Below are 12617 nucleotides of genomic sequence, written 5' to 3' on the forward strand. Positions count from 1 at the left end.
CTGAAAAAGCGTTTGACAAAGTGCAGCATCCCTTCCTGATTAAAACTCTTCAAAGTGTAGGGATAGAAGGCACATACCTCAACATTATCAAAGCCATCTATGAAAAACCCACCGCAAATATCATTCTCAATGGAGAAAAACTGAAAGCTTTTCCGCTAAGGTCAGGAACACGGCAGGGATGTCCGTTATCACCACTGCTGTTCAATATAGTACTAGAAGTCCTAGCCTCAGCAATCAGACAACAAAAAGAAATTAAAGGCATCCAAATCGGCAAAGAAGAAGTCAAACTATCACTCTTTGCAGATGATATGATACTATATGTGGAAAACCCAAAAGGCTCCACTCCAAAACTGCTAGAACTTATACAGGAATTCAGTAAAGTGTCAGGATATAAAGTCAATGCACAGAAATCAGTCGCATTTCTTTACACTAACAACAAGACAGAAGAAAGAGAAATTGAGGAGTCAGTCCCATTTACAATCGTACCCAAAACCATAAGATACCTAGGAATAAATCTAACCAAAGAGGTAAAGAATCTATACTCAGAAAACTATAAAGTACTCATGAAAGAAATTGAGGAAGACACAAAGAAATGGAAAAATATTCCATGCTCATGGATTGGAAGAACAAATATTGTGAAAATGTCTATTTTACCTAAAGCAATCTACACATTTAATGCAATCCCTATCAAAATCCCATCCATTTTTTTTAAAGAAATAGAACAAATAATCCTAAAATTTATATGGAACCAGAAAAGACCTCGAATAGCCAAAGGAATATTGAAAAAGAAAGCCAAAGTCGGTGGTATCACAATTCCAGACTTCAAGCTCTATTACAAAGCTGTCATCATCAAGACAGTATGGTACTGGCACAAAAACAGACATATAGACCAATGGAACAGAATAGAGAGCCCAGAAATAGACCCTCAACTCTATGGTCAACTAATCTTCGACAAAGCAGGAAAGAATATCCAATGGAAAAAAGACAGCCTCTTCAACAAATGGTGCTGGGAAAATTGGACAGCCACATGCAGAAAAATGAAATTGGACTATTTCCTTACACCACACACGAAAATAGACTCAAAGTGGATGAAGGACCTCAATGTGCGAAAGGAATCTATCAAAATCCTTGAGGACAATGCAGGCAGCAACCTCTTTGACCTCCACCGCAGCAACTTCTTCCTAGGAACATCGCCAAAGGCAACAGAAGCAAGGGCAAAAATGAACTATTGGGATTTCATCAAGATCAAAAGCTTTTGCACAGCAAAGGAAACAGTTAACAAAACCAAAAGACAACTGACAGAATGGGAGAAGATATTTGCAAACGACATATCAGATAAAGGGCTCGTATCCAAAATCTATAAAGAGCTTATCAAACTCAATACCCAAAGAACAAATAATCCAGTCAAGAAATGGGCAGAGGACATGAACAGACATTTCTGCAAGGAAGACATCCAGATGGCCAACAGACACATGAAAAAATGCTCCACATCACTCGGCATCAGGGAAATACAAATCAAAACCACAATGAGATACCACCTCACACCAGTCAGAATGGCTAAAATTAACAAGTCAAGAAACGACAGATGCTGGCGAGGATGCGGAGAGAGGGGAACCCTCCTACACTGTTGGTGGGAATGCAAGCTGGTGCAACCACTCTGGAAAACAGTGTGGAGGTTCCTCAAAAAACTGAAAATAGAGCTACCCTACGACCCAGCAATTGCACTCCTGGGTATATATCCTAAAGATACAAACGTGGTGCTCCGAAGGGGCACGTGCACCCGAATGTTTATAGCAGCAATGTCCACAATAGCCAAACTGTGGAAAGCGCCTAGATGTCCATCAACAGATGAATGGATAAAGAAGATGTGGTATATATACACAATGGAATACTATGCAGCCATCAAAAGACATGAAATCTTGCCATTTGCGACGACGTGGATGGAACTAGAGGGTATCATGCTTAGCGAAATAAGTCAATCGGAGAAATATAACTATCATAGGATCTCTTTGATATGAGGAAGTGGAGATGCAAGGTGGGGGGGTTTGGGGGGAGGTAGGAAAAGAAAAAATGAAAAGATGGGATTGGGAGGGAGACAAACCATAAAAGACTCAATCTCAAGAAACAGACTGAGGGTTGCGGGGGGGAAGGGGGATGGGAGAGGGTGGTGGGGAAATGGACATTGGGGAGGGTATGTGCTATGATGAGTGCTGTGAAATGTGTAAACCAGACGATTCACAGACCTGTACCCCTGGGGATAAAAATACATTATATGTTTATTAAAATAAAAAAAATTAAAAAAAAAATATTTCTATACACCATAAAAAAAAAAAAAAAAAAAGAAATGTCCCACACTGGACCACAACATTGGACATGGTCTACCTCTGGAAGGAAGCAATGGGCGAGGCAGCTTTCTGCAGCTGAGGCAGTCTCTGAAGGGAATGGCAGATAAAGGCTTTCTGCCAACAGCATTCGCCAGCAGCTAGGGCAGAAGGAGCAAGACAGTGTGGTCCAGAGTCTCATCATCCATGAACATGTATTCCTTAAACAAACAGCCTTGGTTATTGCTTGGCCTTAGCACTGTTTAGCATAGGAATAGGAAAATATGTCTGGTCCCATTAACTAACACAGGAATACAGAATTAGGACAGTTCAGTTTTCAAAACAAGTTGAGCTTCTTTCCTCCTGATAAGCAATTTACCTGAATCTCAGAGAAAGAGATGCCCTTCCTTTATGTCAGTTTGGTTCTTAATCCCAGCTATCCTTACCCACATTTTTCCATTTACGTATTCCATCTATTAGTCCCTTATTCTATGCATATTCCATTATTCCTCACCACCTATAACTTCTCTACATAAAAACTTTAAGCTTTCCTAGTTCAATTAATTAATTTGATTAGTTTAGGCTTGTAGATCTCTGTATAATCTCCATCTTCCGTTCATCATCATCATCAAAAAAAGAAAGAAAGAAAAGAAAGAAAGATTTTAGTGGCCTCATTTTTCCTACCAACTCTTCCTATTATAACTCTACTGTTCTATTGAAACTACCCTTGCGAAGTCACAGTAATCTCCCTTGATATATATAGGATTATCCCCTATTGGCAACCTTTCTCTTAAAACACAATCTTCTTGCCTTCTTATATTCTGCAGGTTTTTCTTCTGCCTCTAAGGCAATTACTTATTTGTCCTGCTCATTGTTTTTCCTTCCTTCACCATTTTTCTCAAAAACAAAGATGTTTCCCATTTATAGCTTTTCCACTCTAGCTATACTTTCTTAGTTATTGATGTCTGCTCATAGAAATAGCACCTTTATATGAATAATACATCCATGACTTTTTCAATATCCAATTCCCACCTAGAAGTTTAGAAGAGATTTATTTGTCAGTACTTCAAACTCATCATTTCTAAAAGTAGACTCAACATCTACTCCTTCAAGACTACATTTCTCATATTTGCTATCTACATCCCTATGTAAATTCCTATTCTACACAGAATGTTCTGTGTTAGTCAGGATGCCATCAAAGACACCATACCCATTATTCCAATAGAGAGAATTCAATACAAGAAATAAGTTAAACAAGGGGCGCCTGGGTGGCTCAGGGGTTTAAGCCTCTGCCTTCAGCTCGGGTCATGATCTCAGGGTCCTGGGATCGAGCCCCGCATCGGGCTCTCTGCTCAGCAGGAGCCTGCTTCCCCCTCTCTCTGTCTGCCTCTCTGACTAGCTCTGATTTCTCTCTGTCAAATAAATAAAATCTTTTTAAAAAATTAAAAAAAAAAAAGAAATAAGTTAAACAAGCATTGGTGAATTGCAAGGAGAAAGCAAAAGGGAATTCTGGGGTAACACAAAGATAGTCACTGCAGGAAGCTGTTACCGCTGGTAGTGCTGATAGGGCAGAGGGAAGAGGTTAGGGTTGTTAGGACCTAGACTCCCGGATCTGGGGAGAGAGCTCTGCATGGCTGGGACTGATGCCTTAGGATCTCAGAGGAGGTGCCTCATGATGCCAGACTCAAACTCCTGTGTAGGGGCTGCCAGGCAGCTGCTGCTAGTATCTCTGAGGCGGGGAACAAACTGGAAATCCAAACCAACTGCAGTTGCCAAGGTAAAGATCCACTGTGGAGATGACCTGACAGGAAATAGCGAGCAAAACAGGAAGGAGTGTATCCCTTCTCCCCACTCCAGACCTCATAGGGAGCAGCTGGGAAAACAGAAATGTGCTTAGGTCTACCTGGGTAATGAATGGGAGATAGTAGAGTAGGAAGTGTCAGTACACCATTTTTATTGTGTAAATGACCACATACGCCACCCCAGCTTTCATAACAGTTAAGTCTAATATTTTGATCTCCATTTTCCTGACTGCAACCGAGAGTCTATCCGGGGGCAGGGAACATGGTGAGTTTGGAGCTCAAAGGGGATAGCTTAATAGCCAGCACTGATGTTATAGCCTTGCAAACCAGGAATTGGTAAACCATGGCCTGTGGGCTGGATGTTTTAGTAATAAAGTTGTATTGGAATACAGCCTTGCTCATTCATTTACATATTAGCTGTGCTTTCATGCTACAGTGGCAGAGTTGAATAGTTGCCATGAGACTGTATGGTTCGCAAAGCCTAGAATATGTATCTGGCCCTTTACAGAAAAAGTTTGGTAACCCCCGCTCCAAACTTCCAAAGTTTGTATTTTGACAACTGCACTCCCTTCACCCTCAATAGAGAATTATCTACCAAGTTGTACCTCTATAGCACTATCATCCCTTCTTCCTGTTTCCTCAGCCATTACATTTCCCCTTGGTCATCTCCTTTCATCCGTCTTCAGTCTGTTTACCTGTTACCAAATTACTTTTTAGAAAACCCACCTCTCTGGCAATGTTTCTGTTCTGCTCAAATATCTTCAATGCTTCTCACATTTGCTAAAAAAAATTAAACCTATTACCCATGTTTGGAGCCAGATACATTTCCTAACTCTTTCTCACTATTTTCATACAAACTCCAATCACGGACTTGTCTCTAACAAACCCAACTCTTTACTATCTTTGTGATTTTTTACTGATGCTTCTAGTTCGAGAGAATCCCCTCAAAATAAATAAATAAATAAATAAATCATAAAAATAAAAATAAAATAATAACACCTCTACTCCTCACCTGAGTTAAAAACCAACTGTGAAATAGACTCTCGGTTGCAGTCAGGAAAATGGAAATCCAAATATTAGACTTACTATTATGAAAGCTGGGGTAGGGTGTGTGGTCATTTACACAATAAAAATGGTGTACAGACACTTCCTACTATGCAATCTCCCATTCATTACCCAGGTAGACCTTGGGAAAGCCCACCTGAGGGAAAAACTTAAGATCTGCAAAATAAAACACTATCTAGGATCTCGGCCTCCTACTGAGCCAGGATGGAGAGGATATAATAAAAATTAGCACCCCAGTTCTTGGGACTTAGTAATAAATCAACTCTGTCAAATGAAGCAACGTGGGCTAAAAGATGTCTCTTATTATCAGAAGGGGTGGAGTAAGAGATAAGATGGGTAAAAGACATGGGTGTTAGCTAAAGACCCTCTGATTTAAAAAGAAAAGATTGTGGAAGGTGAAGGGGGGCGGGTTCCTGCATCATTTCCTACATATTTTTTTTATCTTATTCTTTGGGATTCACCACGAATTATAACAACCAAGGGAATGACAATCTTCTGAAAGGGAGTAGATCAGCTGCTCAAGGCAATCTTCTTTCCACCTTCATGGGCTGCTTCCTCAGTGCCATCTACTGCTCCTTTGTTACCCTCCTGTGACTACTAGTAGGAAGAATAAAAATGCTCCCAATAGTACATTCATTAGATTAACTCCAAATCTACACTATATCTAAGGCTGAGAATTTGCTCCCTCTGCTTCCCATCCCAAATTATGCCCAATATAGCTCACCAGAGGTTAGGCAATATGATTAAATGGCAACACTAACATATTCCACTAATAAGTTTGCCGCAACATAAAGGTGCCCGAAATTTGCATATAAACTCTCTCCCATTCTGAAATTCCCAGAAGAAATTGAAGTCGAAAGATTAAATTCAATTGCAACTTAGAATTCAAATAATTTAATGGGTGAAAGAATTAACATCCTTAATTCTTTCTCCCCAGTTCTTATTCTACTTAGGCTCAGTGAAAGAACTTAGAGTCTGGGTTCTCTCAACCACTGCTGCCTGGGATTTTTATCACTAAAATGAACATAATTTCTTATGTTCTCTGATATTTAAAGAACCCAAAGACATAACCAGATTATCACAGCAGTAGCACTACACTCACGAAATTTTAAATAAGACAAAACCCAGCCCTTAGAAAATTTATCTAAGATGAGACTGTTTCCCAAACTCAACCATAGTCTAGACCCACATTAATGGGGCCAAAGATCACGGCAGCAAATCAGTGGTACTGAAGGAAAGAGAGGAGTCAGAGAGGAGAAGATCTCAATTTTAGTCTTTTCAGGATGCTAGTCAGCTGATGTCAGTTATCTAAAATTCATAACTATGAAGTTAAACTCAACTGGGAGAAATTTCTCATAAGAGACTAATTTCTCCCAAGGGGTTAATGTCATATCTGAGGGGAAAATCTAAGAGCATCCAAAAGCTTTTCTCAGAGAGTGATGTTGAAGACCTTGTAGCCTTCTTAGAAAGTGTAGAAACTTACAGTGGTTACTATACCAGTCAGAAGATCTAATTGCCACTTCCCCTTCAAGCCTTTTGTTTCTGGTGCCTGGTGCCATGCCTAGCACAGTATCTATTCAGACCATCATTTCCACACCCATTTCCGAGCAAGCATTTTCAGTCTTTTTTTTTTTTTTTTTTCAATTTATTTGACAGACAGAGATAGGCAGAGAGGCAGGCAGAGACAGAGAGGGGGAAGCAGGCTCCCTGCCAAGCAGAGAGCCCGATGCGGGACTGGATCCCAGGACCCTGGGATCAAGACCTGAGCCGAAGGCAGAGGCTTTAACCCACTGAGCCACCCAGGTGCCCCAAGCATTTTCAGTCTTATGATACAATGGCTCCTGCCCCTACCTCTTGAGGTAGAATTGTTTGGGCCTGAAATCCATTTCCTAGAAAAGATGTTACTACTCCCCATGTTTTTTGTTTTTTTTTGGTTTTGGGGTTTTTTTGTTTTTGTTTTTGTTTTGTTTTTGTCTGCCAGGGTCTTAGCCTCAGTAGATCTCTAAGCTAAATCTCCTATGAATGTTTCAGAGTATTTTCTTCCTAGAAGTCTAACGAAAGTTGATTTCTCTGCCTGTATCCTTAAAGCATTACTGTCTTCCCTCAGCTTTTGGATGTTCTAGGCTTTGAGAAGAATTTCATTCTCTATTTTATTCTTCAGTCATGGGTATATCTGTGCAGGTGGGGGTCATTTTTCTCTTCTGTTCTGTAAATTCTTTCTGAAAGTCTCAGTTGAGATTCTAACAATTAAATCTAATGCTTAGATGGATCATTTCCTAATTTATCACAAGTAGAGCTACCATAATTTTTGGACCTGAATATCACCAGTTAATGGACATTTTGGTGGTTTTCAGTTATTATGAATAATGCTGCTATGAACATTTCATACAGGCTTTTGTGAAAATGTGGATTTCCATTGCTTCGGGGAAGATTCCTACTAGTGGACTGTGGATCATATGGAAAGGATATGCTTAACTTTATACAAAATTGCCAAACTGTTTCTTAAAGTGGCTTTACCATTTTGCTCTCTCACAAGCAATGAATAAAAGTTCCAGAGGCTCCATATCCGTCTCCATACTTCAATTTCAGCCATACCTGTGGGTGGGTAGTACTATCTTATCATAGTTTTAATTTGCATTAACCTGATAAATATGATGCTGAACATCTTTTAAATTGTGCTTATTTTATACACACACACACACACATACACACACACACGCACACATATATGTATATATACATACATATATGTATATATGTACACACATATATACATACATATATGTATATATGTACACACATATATACACATATATGTATATATACACACACGTATACATATATACATATATACACACATACATATACACATATATGTGTGTACACACATATGTGTATATACATACATGTATATATACATATATACATATATGTATATATGTACGTATATATGTATATATGTACACATATATGCATGTATATACACACGTGTGTGTGTGTGTGTGTGTGTGTGTGTGTGTGTGTGTATTCCATAAATCCAAACCAGTGGCAGGCCCAGAGCCTGAAGGTTAGTAGTTACACTGGTGAATTACACAGGCTGGAGTTGTAGTGTCAGACTAAACTATAGATTCAGATAAGGTAGGGCTCTGGAACTTTAGTGACTGACAGTAACCATTTCTCTTACTCAGAATTCTTAGAGACCAAGGTTAGTCCTGGCAACTTATTTATCACTTGGAGTAATGATGAGGTAACTGTATAACTCTCAGGTTTTAGCAAAGACGGTGATCAGTAGAGATGCAATTAAACTGAAAGGATTTAGTGGAGAATGAAAAGATAGAGTCCGAGTCCCAGAATTCAGGTATATAGCCCTCATCTTCTCTGATCCTTTCATTCAAAAACAGTTTTTGGTCAGAGCTTCTCAAATGTGGCCAGAACTTGGAGGAAGAAGGAGGTTACACCCGTGTCTCTTGTGTCAGGGCAGAGTAGGGTTTTGGAAGAACACTGGTCCTGCAGGGCAGGCAGGGGGCTTGGAGACGGGGACCAGTCTTGGTGAAGAAGAAGAGTGAGAAGGAAACTGGAATGGACACATCGTCTGTCATAGAGGTTGCTTGCCCACTTGTTGCCCTATGATTCCTCTTCCTTGACCTCTTCAGTCTTGCCTTGGTGGGTGGTAGAAAGTGGGAGATAAGAGGGGAGAATGAGTGTTTAGGGAAAGGAAATTAGGTATGGGAAGTTGAGTTAGGTGAGATAAAGCAAGTGGAAAGAGATAAGCAATGTATCAAAAGTAAAAGGCACAGTTTCTAGTCTGCTTCTGATACTCACTAAGAATGTAAGCATGAGAAAAATCATTTTACTTCTTCAGACCATCTATCAGGTTTGACTTTGGATCCTTGGAAATTCTGTGGTTAGACAGCATGTGGGAGATTCTGTGGTTGTTCCATTGAGCTTTATAAATGCTTTTCCTTGTAATCAGATTTGAAACCTCAGACCTTGCCTTCACTCATATAAAGCTGATTGTTCTAAACATTTGAAAATCTGGACAGTTGAATTTCTGTAACATTTTGCTTAAAACCTAGAATTCAACATAAAGCAATTGATCCTTTAAGGTGAGAGAGTGGGAATGGGCAGGGAAGAAAAGGATAAAGAAGCACTTTGATTACTTTAAATCACTCCTTGGGTCCTCACATACCAATAATATTTATTCTCAAAGCACTGTTTGGGAAAAGCTAGACTGAATCCAAGCTTCAACTGGAAGGCAGACAATGGTTCCCATATTTCTCATGTTCATTCACTTGGGTTTCTTTATATTAAAAGAGGAGTGTTTCCCAGAAATATCCATTTTTCTTGACTGTTGCTAGGAAATAAATTCATATCCCATAGCATACAATATATACCATGGGATGGAGGCAAATAGAAAATCCCACCCTGATTTCCATTAGAGGGGAAACTCTGACCCAAAATAATTTCATTAAGTCCAGCCTCTTTCCCACATTAATAAAGTGAACAACCATTAAAAGCTAATGTCAACTTCTTTTAGAACTCTGGAAGGCCTTGCCAGATAAAGCAAGAAAAACATTTTTATTTCACAGTAATGGAGATCCAGTGACGCAAAGGATAGGGTGGGCTCTTGGCTAAGTGAGGCAACTGAGTCCTTTCTTAACTTGGTTTCAGACTATACTTACTCCCAAGTATAGTCTGTTCTTCAGGGATGTGTTTACTATCATGGACCAACTAGCAAACAAACCAGTGGTCTTCAGCTCCTTTTGGTGGATGCAATGGAAAGGGAACTGGAATTGACATAGTTGAGTTCACCATTGGCCACAGGATCGAAGTCCACACTGGTCTGTCACCTCTCTATTCCAACACTTGCTCTTTTAAGAGTAATGGCCATTAATCATCCAGCGGGCTGACATCTAAACTAATCAGAACTACAGGTTTCAAGCTTGGAACAAGGCCCACTGGATAGGGAAAGAGCCTAAGGGAAGTGATATGGTGCTTTGTTAAGAATGGTATGGAGTTTCCAAAAGATAACTAGAAGAGAGAATGGGAAATCCTAAGTATAGAAACCAAGATTCATAGAGGATTCCCAACTGCCCAAATCCCTGGTGTTTAGGGGACTCTGGTTGGCTAAAAAATGGCCCATGAAAGATATCCTAGTCCTAATCCCTGGAACCTGTGAATTACCTCATATGGCAAAAAGGACTCTGCAGATGAGACTAGTTAAGGATCTTGAGATGGGGAATTATCCCAGATTATCTAGGTGGGACCTAAATGCAACCATAAGTATCCTTATAAGAGGTGGGCAGAGGGAGATGCCACAGTAGAAATGGGGAAGGCAGTGCAAATACAGAAGAGGAGACTGGAGTGATGACAAGCCAAAGAATGTTGGCAGCCACAAGAAGATTTGGAAAGAAAAAAAAGGAGGAGGAGAAGGAGGAGGAAGAGGAGGAGGAGGAAAGAAGAAGAAGAAGAAAGAGAAATATTCTCCCATGAGTCTCCAGAAGAACTATCCCTGCCAACACATTGGCTTTAGGATGGTGAAACCGATTTTAGACTTCTGGCCTTCAGAACCATAAAGAAACAAGAATTTTTTAAAAAGATTTTATTTATTTCTTTGACAGAGAGAGAGAGAGACAGTGAGAGCAGGAACACAAATAGAGAGTGGGAGAGGGAGAAGGAGAGGGAAAAGCACTTTTCCCACAGAACAGTGAGCCCACTGTGGGGCTCTCAATCCAAGCACCCTGGTATCACGACCTGAGCTGAAGGTAGACACTTAATGAATGAGCCACCCAGGTGCCCCACAAATTTGCGTTGTTTTAAGCCACCACAATTTGTGGCAATTGGTTATAGCAGTGATAGGAAACCTATACACGTACAATGTGAATTAAGAAGAGAGCTATTTTATCAGGTGCTTTGAAAGGGACAATGTAGGGAGGGGATGGAAGAGATGTACTGGTAGCTTCGAAAAGACTTGAGGAGAAAAGGAGGGAGAGCTGCTTTGAGAGCTGTCTGCAAGTATATAAGAGCACTGAGAATGAGGAAGAGCTTGGTGGAAAGCTTTGAGAAAAGTTTTGTGAATGAAGTTTTGTTGTGCTTTGGGAATGAAACACATTCCCATTTTGGTATATTTTCAAAAGACTGAGAAGAGCCATGTTTTCAGTTAAAATTTATTTCTGATGGAGTGTCACCTCTTTCAGTGTAACTCTGAGTTGGCCCAGAGGTATCTTGATTTTATTCTAGGGTTTTAGGGTAATTTTCTGATGTTTTGGATATGACAGGGTGTTCGGCTGCATTTTGAAATCAAGTTCTCTTCCTAGCCCAGCTCAAGAGAACATTTCATCATGACTTCCAAATTGTTGGAATACTGTTGGAAGAGTGCCATGTCGTCTAGACAAGCTGCAGTGATTTTGAACTATAACCACTGAGTCAGAAGAAAAGAGTAGAGAGAAATCATACAAAGGAGAAGTCACATGTAGAATTCAGTATTTTTTCAAAGAGCCATACTTAAGAAGCCATTATAGTCTTCATTAACATAAAGACTGAAAACTCTCCCTGTGAAGCCAGAGAATGTTTTTTTTTAAGAGAGTCAGTGGGAGAGGGAATCTTAAGATCTTAAGCAGACTCCATGGTCAGTGTGAGGCCTGACGCAGGAATCAATCTCATGACCTGACATCATGACCTGACCTGAAATCAAGACTCAGACCCTTAACTGATGGAGCCACCCAGGCACCCTCTGAGATTCATTTTTAATCCTGTCTCAATGAATGCCCTTTCTTATTGAGAGGGGTCAGTGATGGATGTCCATGGGTTAGTTGGAGGCTTTTGTCTGATGCTACCTGCAGAGATCAGATTCCTGTTGAATATGCCTGATCACCTCCATTAGCTTCTCAGAAATGGAAAAAGTCATAAGAAGCACTATGCTAAGGGGACAGAGGGAGAAGTTATGATTTTTAGTCATGGTCAGAGCATGTCCCTGAAATGCCACAGGATACACTTGGAAGACCAAGAAAGTAAGAATTCACAAGGATCGGTATTACAGGTTATTTCTAGATTTGATAACAGGCTGTTTCACTGCCTTAGATGTTTCCCCTAGGCCTGGAGGGACAAGGAAGTGTCTGAGTTGGAGTTCCCCCAAAAGTAGAGGCTATGACAAAGGTTCCAGAGTAAGCAGTTTATGTGAGAAGTGAAGGAAACACCAATGGGGATGTAAGGATGTGAGACAGGGAAGGATGTAAAGGGCATCAAACCAGTAATCACCGTAGGCAATTAGAACTTAACATGAAGGATAACTTCTGCCAGCCAGTGTAAAACACGGGCCAGAAGGTGAACCACCCCAGTGCAAGGGAGTCACTGTGGCCCCAAGCTGAAGTTAGGGATAACCCACCCTGTGTTGGAGCCCGAAGAGGGTGAGAAGGGCATCCGTGAAGTG

The sequence above is a fragment of the Martes martes genome (assembly GCF_963455335.1).
Source record: "Martes martes genome assembly, chromosome: 3".
In the NCBI taxonomy this organism is placed as follows: Eukaryota; Metazoa; Chordata; class Mammalia; order Carnivora; family Mustelidae; genus Martes; species Martes martes.